The 8,666-nt window shown below is 46.2% G+C and overlaps 1 pseudogene; it reads right to left on the bottom strand.

Moving 5' to 3' along the window:
* Window positions 1-4,274: 4,274 nt before the first annotated feature.
* On the bottom strand, window positions 4,275-7,932 carry LOC103639744 (probable allantoinase; annotated as a pseudogene).
* Window positions 7,933-8,666: the final 734 nt, after the last annotated feature.

The following is an 8,666-nucleotide window of genomic DNA, read 5'->3' as shown; positions in this document are numbered from 1 at the left end:
ATAGGAATGTCTTTAGGCCAACAACCCCCGGTAACCCTCAGCATCCGAGCCGAAGACTCCCGGAGCTCGGGCGAAGACATCCTCTCCCCCGGGGCCGCACACGTCCTCATTAACTCTCTAGCGAAACTATCAGACACCCCAAGTCTTCCCATCGCAGTACCTAATTTTCTCTTTTTCGAGGAGGCGGCGACCTCCAGCGCAGGGTCGCCTCCAGTCTCCACCGCCGGTTTCTTCCCACGGCGGTCCGCTTCGTCTTGACCAGGGTAGCCGTCGTACGGCAGTTGATTTAATTCGAAGACCCTGTTCAAACGTTCATTTGACCCGCGGATGTCAAAGCTGCGCTGGCCTTCCGTCCTCGGCACGTAGCGCCCCACGAGCCGCACCGCCAAGCCCTCCGCATCACGCACAAAGGCGGCCGGGTCACGGTTTCGCAAATTCAGTGCGAAGGCAGGACTTCGCACCACCCTTCCTCCGTGAAAGGGCATCTGGCAAGGGCATACTTCGCCCAGCGCCCAGCCGTGCGCCAAGGGCCAGACCCCGTACGCCACGAACTCTTCAACTAAATCTCGACCGCTGCTCTGACCGGCGGCGCACCGAAGGGCCCCTTCGTCTGCATCATCTTCTGCTACCTCATAAGGCAGATACGCAGAGTAATAGTGAGAGCACATTTCGGACACGGGGAGCCCTTTATGGCCTTCGACAGTAGCCTCAGCAACATAAAACCAAAATTCATTCCAATTGCCCCACTTGTTGCGGGCGCACGGGACCAACTCCACTACTGGCATTGTGGTCTTACCGGTCTTCGGCGTGAATGTGCATGACCCGAACTGGGCAACTCCGTCCTCAACCATCCTTTTCTGCCAATGCAAACAATAATTCTTCGCAAAAACTTCAACTGACGGCTGTCCGCCGTACGAAGTCGTCGCCCAGACATACTTCGCCAGCGCCACTATGACGTTCGGTGTCAGCTGATGTATTTGAACGCTGAATCTACGTAGGACTTCGCTGACAAAACGGTGCGCAGGCAAGCGGAGTCCGGCGACGAAGAACGCCTCGAAAACAACCAACTCGCCCTCCGGCTCGGGGACTTCCTCCGTCCCCGGAGCACGAGCGACCCCGCCGCCAAAGTAGCCCAACCGCTGCATATCTTCAATACGGGCTGACGTCATCCGCGACACACCAAATTCAACAGAGTCGCCGGCGCGCAACTCCTCCACCACCACGTTACTCAACGTCTCCTCAGACGAGGCGGCGGCCGGCGACGCAGCGTCGGCGGAAGAAGAAGAGGATGGCATTGCTACGTACCGTCGTCGGCGGCGGGCGGTCTGCTTCACTCGAGCCAGAACGCCGGCGAGCAAAGGGAGCAGCGGAGGAAAAGGAGCAGCAAGACGGCGGGCGGCTAGGGTTTTACGGAGCGCGGAAGGCAGAGTTCAAACAGCGCCGCCCCCGCCCCCTTTTATAGGCAGGGCGCGGCTCTTCGGGAAACCCGCAATCCGACAGGCCGCGACGCTTCGGGAAACCCGCAATCCAACAGTACGCCGTCCATCAACGGTCACATCAAAAACCCCCGCGGAACCACTTCGAGCGAGGGCAGCGTCTCCGCCATCTAGCGACGTCTTCGGCACCAGGTGACTTTGTCGAACTGGTCCCTCGGAGGGCAAATGTTGGGGCGAAGGCAAAGACGCCACCCTTCGCTCGAGGCCTTCGCTGCAGCCGCTGGTTCGACGGAGACAAAGCGGGCAGGGACACCCTTCGCAGGACTCGGCACTTTGACGAAGGCCTGCGGCGACGTCCTGCCACGGCGCGTCCTCGTTCAGTCCCAAGGCCCACGTGTGATCTGGCCCATTGTAACGGGCCCCGCGTGGCCGCCTCTGTATTACGGGCCTAACTTGTAAAGGAATACTTGTAATTACGGTTTGTAACCCTGCTTTATGGGAATATTCTGGGGATAAAATAGGTGTCTGAGGGCACATGCGTCCTTAACACAAGACGCTGGGCACTCAGATACCTATAAATACCCCCGCACAGTGCCCGTGAGAGGCTAGATCAACAGAGCTATTGCCCCCGTGCACGTAACCCTGTTGTCACCACTGTTCACCCTCGTTGGCTTTCTTGCTGCCGAGAGCGAGCTCCAACACGCATTAATAAAACAATATCAAAATTTCAGAAATAAATTATATCAAGCATTAAGCCATAAACAACTTACCACATCACCGTAAAGGAATAGGGAGGGGTGAAATTATTGTCATCTGCACTTCAAAGACACTAATATATATCAAAGATACTTGAACCCATACCCTTCCTATATGTGCAAGTGTGTCAAATTTATCGTCAAATTGCCAAGAATCTAAAGCCTATGCTTTGATACCAACTGTAACACCACGGGATCCACAAACACCCCAGAATGCTACTAAACTACACATCTAACATTCATATATAAAATTTCGACAGCATCTCCTTTGAAAATTGCATAAACAGAGAATCAACAAAGTATAAATACATATCATGATAAGAAAACATAAAAGACATTAATAATCTGCTAGCAATGGGAAGACAACCATAACGACATGAACTGAATTAACCAGTGCGCACAACTAGTTAGAAACAAACATCCTTTGACAAGAAGTTTCTAGTTAAATCATGACTTCGCCTAAGCAGAGTTATTATGAGAGTGAAGGTGGATGTGCTGCTACTTCCCACTCCCCTTGATGAGCAACATATACCAACATTGAGTAATGCAAGAGTGAGATGAAACATCTCAGCAAGCGAATTGTTTTGACAAGATATTTAAACCACAAATTGAATTAATCAACATTTTAAAAGAATCACAATTAATATCAGAAATACTTGTAGATATAGAACTCAGTAGTCCCAGTATAACCAATACCATCCCATTTCCTCGAACAACCATAATAGGTTGTATAACACTTCCCTGCGTCAATAATACCTGCAAATAACACTTCAATGTATGCATAGGAATGCAATGTGTAGGTCCTCTGTCTTCATACCTCTAAGGGTATAAAACCACATCGTCTGCAAATATCACTTCAATGAATGCATATGTCCACTACAGCAAAATAGTGAACTTCCTAGAGCCTAAACTATAGGAAGTTAGCCCTAAACTCTAGGAAGTTAGCGAAACCCTCGGAAGTAAAGCTATCACGTCGGAAGTTTGGCTCTCGAAAATGTTTTATCGGAAGTTAGCTTAACTTCCTAGAGCCCTCTAGGAAGTTAGCTAACTTCCTACAACCAACGGTGCCTCTCGGAAGTTAGTAGGTTCATGTCGTTAGCTGTTTAACTTACTACGGCTTACTGTAGCCCGTAGGAAGTTAGCACTGTAGCCCCTAGGAAGTTAGCTGGCTAACTTCCTACGGCCCAGTTGGCCTCTAGAAAGTTAATTCGACCAGTATTACAAATGCTGTTTATTTTTATTTTACGCCACATTCCACAACATAACAAAATATATCAACAACTATAGCACAACATATTTTCACATAAAACATCTCACACACAATCACATAACAATATTTAAATCCATAGTCTCATCAATTACATCACAAAAGTCTCATCCATAGTCATAAGACATATCTCATCGAGTTATAATAAGAGACAATATCTCATACATAGTCATAATAAAAGTCTCAAGTATCACAACACATAACATGGAAGCTCACGTTCGCCGATCACCATCGGGGTACAATGACGAGTGATGGTCGATACCTCCACTAGCGAAGAGGGCTTCGACAAAGTCTAACCCGTCATCTCGTACAAAGTCTAACGAGTGTGGCTACAATGACCCTTTTTAATTGCAATCATCCCTCACCATAAATGTGAAGAATGACTGGACGAGAGTCTTAACTCGATGCCGCACAACCAACGCTATCTCTAGCAACTTATCATCCACATCCCCATATTCAAACTTCAATCTACGAATAGTGCAGTCTATAATACAAAACAATGTTTTTGGTGACTATATAGTTGAACTACTGGAGACGGTCCCGCGTAAAAAACCCTAATTGCAAGGGTGGCATGGGGCCCGACCGGCATCATGGGGCTTGCCCCCCAAGACCCAGGGGCTCGAGGATGCCAAGCTGGTACCAAAATGTGTCAACTATGAGTTTATCTTCTACTGATGAAATCTCAGCGGATATTTTGTTAGCATTATGGAGAGTATGCCTTCTCCCGAATGCTAACAATATCAATAGAAAAAACTAATGAGCATTTGCATGCTTAGCGAGGATCAAGGCAAAAAGTGTGCCAATATAAATAGACTGTACCTGTATGTTACTTAGCGAGGATAGGAACACCACAAGCAGCATTTGCATGCTTGTCTTCAGCAAACACAAGATTTCCTCTCACAAAAGTCGACAGGACCTTACCAGAAAGTTGCTTTCCTAAATACGCTGAAATATTCTGCAAAATACAAAGATATTACTTGCTATTTTCCAAGTATCAGAGTATAGCATTTTAAATATTTCAAATGTTGTAGGGCCATTTGAGGAAGTAAACCTGATGTTTATGATATATAGCATGGTTATTGTCAAGTTGAAACTCTGTTTTGGGTTTCCATACTACAATGTCAGCATGGTATCCTGGTAGAATAGCTCCCTACATGATTCAGTACTACCACATGAGAATACATTGAGAATGATAACTAAACATAATTTTAAGTTTGATGCATGACTTTGCATTACCATCAAGTTAAATGGTGTATAGCGCATAATTTAAGTACCTTATTCTTTTGGCCTGCAAGCTTGGCTGGCCTTTCGCTCCACCATGAGGCTAGCTGATTCAGAGTAATGCCATACTTTCGCCCATATGACCATGTCGTCGGGAGGACAAACTACAAATAGTTATGCCAAATTTATTTTATGCTAACACATTGAATCTGCAAAACCCCTTATTTTCAGAAGTCTAGCATCATGGTTCCACTTCCATTGTGATGTGTTATTATTTATTACAACTTAACTAAGATATCAAATATGCTTCAAAATTGACAACTTTCGCAGTTAGTGAGTTTGAACTAATTCGCATGTTTTTGCAATGGTTTCGTATGCAAACTAACCTACAATGATGATATGCCTCCCCATGCCCTTAAGAAGTCGCCTTCCTCCATTAGTTTGAGGTCAGGAGTGGATGGTGAGTGGTCTGAACTTAGCAAGTTAACATGTCTATGTGTCCATCCTAATATTAATTAACCATAAAGCATGGTTAGCATATCAATACAACAGTTTATTAGTAGGTGTTAACATCACACGTAGAAAGTAGCAAAAATAGCATACAAGCAGAGCTTTCCAAAGATTTTCTCTGTTTGTGTCATCACGTATGGGAGGAGAACATTTAAAGCGAGTGTCTCCATCTGGGACTTCTTCGGACGAAAATGCCATGTAATGAGGGCATGTTTCTATAGACAGACTTGCACCACTGCGTTTAGCATCCTACAAGCAAAGAGAATTGTAGTCTGTAAAACTGACCAAAACACCTTTGATTGAAAGAAAGAAAAAACTAGAAATAAACTGGCATATGTATGATAAGGGCAAGAATTACCATGATGGTGGTCTAGACTTCAGATACGTCATATAGGACCGAGGATCTAATTCATCGTCTTGCAAATCATGATCATCACCCTCAGGTATACGTTCTGCATGGATAAGTAAAGGTCTCTTGTATTTTGCCGGTGTAACAAATCCTTCCTACACACTGCATAGTGCTCGCGAGCGGGGCGAGGTGGGGGCGGCCGGCTGCGCGCGGCCGGCGGGGCGAGCTGGGCGGTGGCAGCGTTGGAGAAGAGAGTGACGGGTGTTGGAGAAGAAAGGATGAATGATGGAAAGATAAGGATAGATTCGCGGATTAAGATAAAAAATATTACTTTCTAGAGTAAAGCCGTAGTAAGTTACTTAACTTTCTAAAGGTTGTACATGTACTCTAAAAAGTTACTTAACTTTCTAGAGGATGCCGTAGAAAGTTAGCGGCTTGTTTGATTGGTCAAAAGCTTAAAGCTAATTTCCTAGAGGCGACCGTAGGAAGTTAGCAGGGGCAGCTAACTTCCCAGAGAAGGCTGTAGGAAGTTAGCGGCTCATTTGACCGCACGCGTGGGTCAGCAGCTGAAAGCTAACTTCCTAGAGAAGGCTGTAGGAAGTTAACGGCTCGTTTAAGCGCACGCGTGGGTCGGCAGCTGAAAGCTAACTTTTTAGAGGAGGCCGTAGAAAGTTAGTAGGAGCGGCTAACTTCCTAGAGTAGATCGTAGGAAGTTAGCAGGAGAAGCTAACTTCCTAGAGCAGGTCGTAGAAAGTTAGCTGCTCGTTTGACCACACGCGTCGGTCAGCATGTGAAAGCTAACTTCCTACAGCTTTTATAAAAAACCGTAGGAAGTTATGTTTATTTCCTAGAGCTACCAGTTGTCTCTCATAAGTTATTTATTTCCTACGGTTTATTATAAAAGCTATAGGAAGTTAAAAAACCGTAGGAAGTTTATGTTTTTGGTGTAGTGGTCCTCTGCTTTCATACCTCTAAAGGTATGAAGCCACATCGTGCCCCTCTTCGGACAACGTACGATGCTATGTTGTACCAGTACGGTCAGACCATAGGTCACGACCCAACTTCATATGCAAGTGAATCATGCAATGTATATGGCATGCTGCATTTATCAATATACTTCACTTCCTTCACATACAATACAAACCTCAAATAATACTTCATTTACCTTCAGATACAATACAAACCTCAAATAATACTTCATTTACCTTCAGATACAATACAATTCTCAAATAATACTTCATTTACCTTCAGGGGTGTGAATTAATCTCATAAGTCATACTCGAATCATAATCATCATCAATATATGATTGAGCATCAGTATAATGCAAGCAAGTAAAGCATCACCATAGAGTCTAATTATGAAAGAATTCAATAATTCTGAATATTAGAGTGTAGGCGATAGAAATATGGAACCAATCACCGCTACATTCACTTGCCTTCATCGAAGAAAAAAATGTACTAGGCATGATCTGGAGTGTAGCCACCTGCTAGCGGGCATAAATCTTAGTACAAATATTTTACAAACATTTGCCAACAATCAACAAATCGCTCATACACTTGAAACCAAGACCTGGTGGAAAGCCTCCCACCCTGAATCACATGCCATACATGTAAAGCCCTAAAATTTGTATAAGGTAAAAAAAATAAAATCAATAAATACATGGTTTTACATAAAAGCATTTTGGGAATTATGTGTTTTCTCTTTTCTTTGTGCATACTCACTTAAGAGAAGTAAAGTAGTCAAATAGCAAATAAATAAATATAGAAATAGGCATCTCATGCTAAAGTTTTCTTTCTATGTTGCATTTGTATTCAAATGTATGAGACAAGATAGGTTTGGAAAGTAGAATTTGCAAATAGAAAAAAAAGGAAAATAATGTATATATTATAAAGAAAAAAATGTAAATAAATAAAAATAATTCCTCATGCTGGTACTTTTAAATTGTGCACTCAATCTGTGAAAGGAGCTCACAAACAAATTTTTAAATCAAATTCAAATCTGAAATTCAAAAAGAAACTAAAAAAATGAAAGAGAATACAGGCGCTCCTAGGCCGATTTTCTCTTCCACGGCCCAGTTACCACCCGCGCAGCCGTAGCCTCACGCGCGACCACCACCTTCCCTAGGCCGGCGCGCGCTACACTCACTGATCGGTGGGGCCCAGTTGCCAATCTCACCCGCGCCGCACCTAACACAGACATGCGGGCCCCACTGTCCAGGGTCATCTCCTAGCTTCGGATCGGGACGAAGTCCGAACCCAACGAACTCCCGCGACCGCCGCGCGACATGCTGGTTTCTCGCCGGGCCGTTGCGGTCCCCAGGTATAAATCTAAGCCTACCCTTGACCAACTCGGTCAAGCCTTATCAGGAAGAAGCTCGCCCTGACCGCCGCCATCGTCGCCGGGTGGCATCATAGGAAACGCGGCGTCTGCTGTGGGTTATGGTCGGGACTAGGCTCCGGTACCTCTGGATCTCGACCGTGCGTGTTTCTGGTCATCAGGGCATCGAGAAGCACACTCAGTCCCGCACTCGAAGTCCCCAGTCGACTCACATGCCTCCTGGTGCCGTGGATCGGGTCTTCTCCGCCGTGGACGATTCGTGCCCAGGTCGCCGGTCCGGCCTCTGGATGAGACCTGGGGAGGTTCGCTGGTACCCTGTGAAGCTTTGCGTGGCATTAGTGAGCCGGATGCGTCCGGGGCACTGCTTCAAATTGCTCATCGGAGCATGGCGGCGTGGCGGATCCGCTCCTCACTGCGAACAGAGACCAACACGGCAAAACCACGGGTAAGGAACCATCTGATAGAATCTGCATATCCTAGGCATCGTGTTGGGCTGCTATTTCATGGGGTTGGTGAACAGGCAGGTCGGTTCGGCCATCGCCGGCGTGCCCGCCGCCGTGGGCTCTGGCGCCGCCAGGTCTGACCGGTGGGAGAAGATGGCCGCTGGCCGTTGATCTCCCTGTGACCGGTTTAGATTGGTGGTCGATACTGTTTTGGTCAGGACCGATCTGAACCGTTGATGTGGCAGTGCACGGATAAGATTAAGTGGGCGCATACCCCCCCTTCATACATTAAATCGTGGCCGTAGACTTGTGATCCTACGATCAAAATCGCTTGCCTGTTCGTTGTT

The sequence above is a fragment of the Zea mays genome, chromosome 9 (genome assembly GCF_902167145.1).
Source record: "Zea mays cultivar B73 chromosome 9, Zm-B73-REFERENCE-NAM-5.0, whole genome shotgun sequence".
NCBI classification, from domain to species: Eukaryota; Viridiplantae; Streptophyta; class Magnoliopsida; order Poales; family Poaceae; genus Zea; species Zea mays.
The sequence above is the reverse complement of the archived record's forward strand: the minus strand, read 5'-3'. Positions and strand labels throughout refer to the sequence as shown.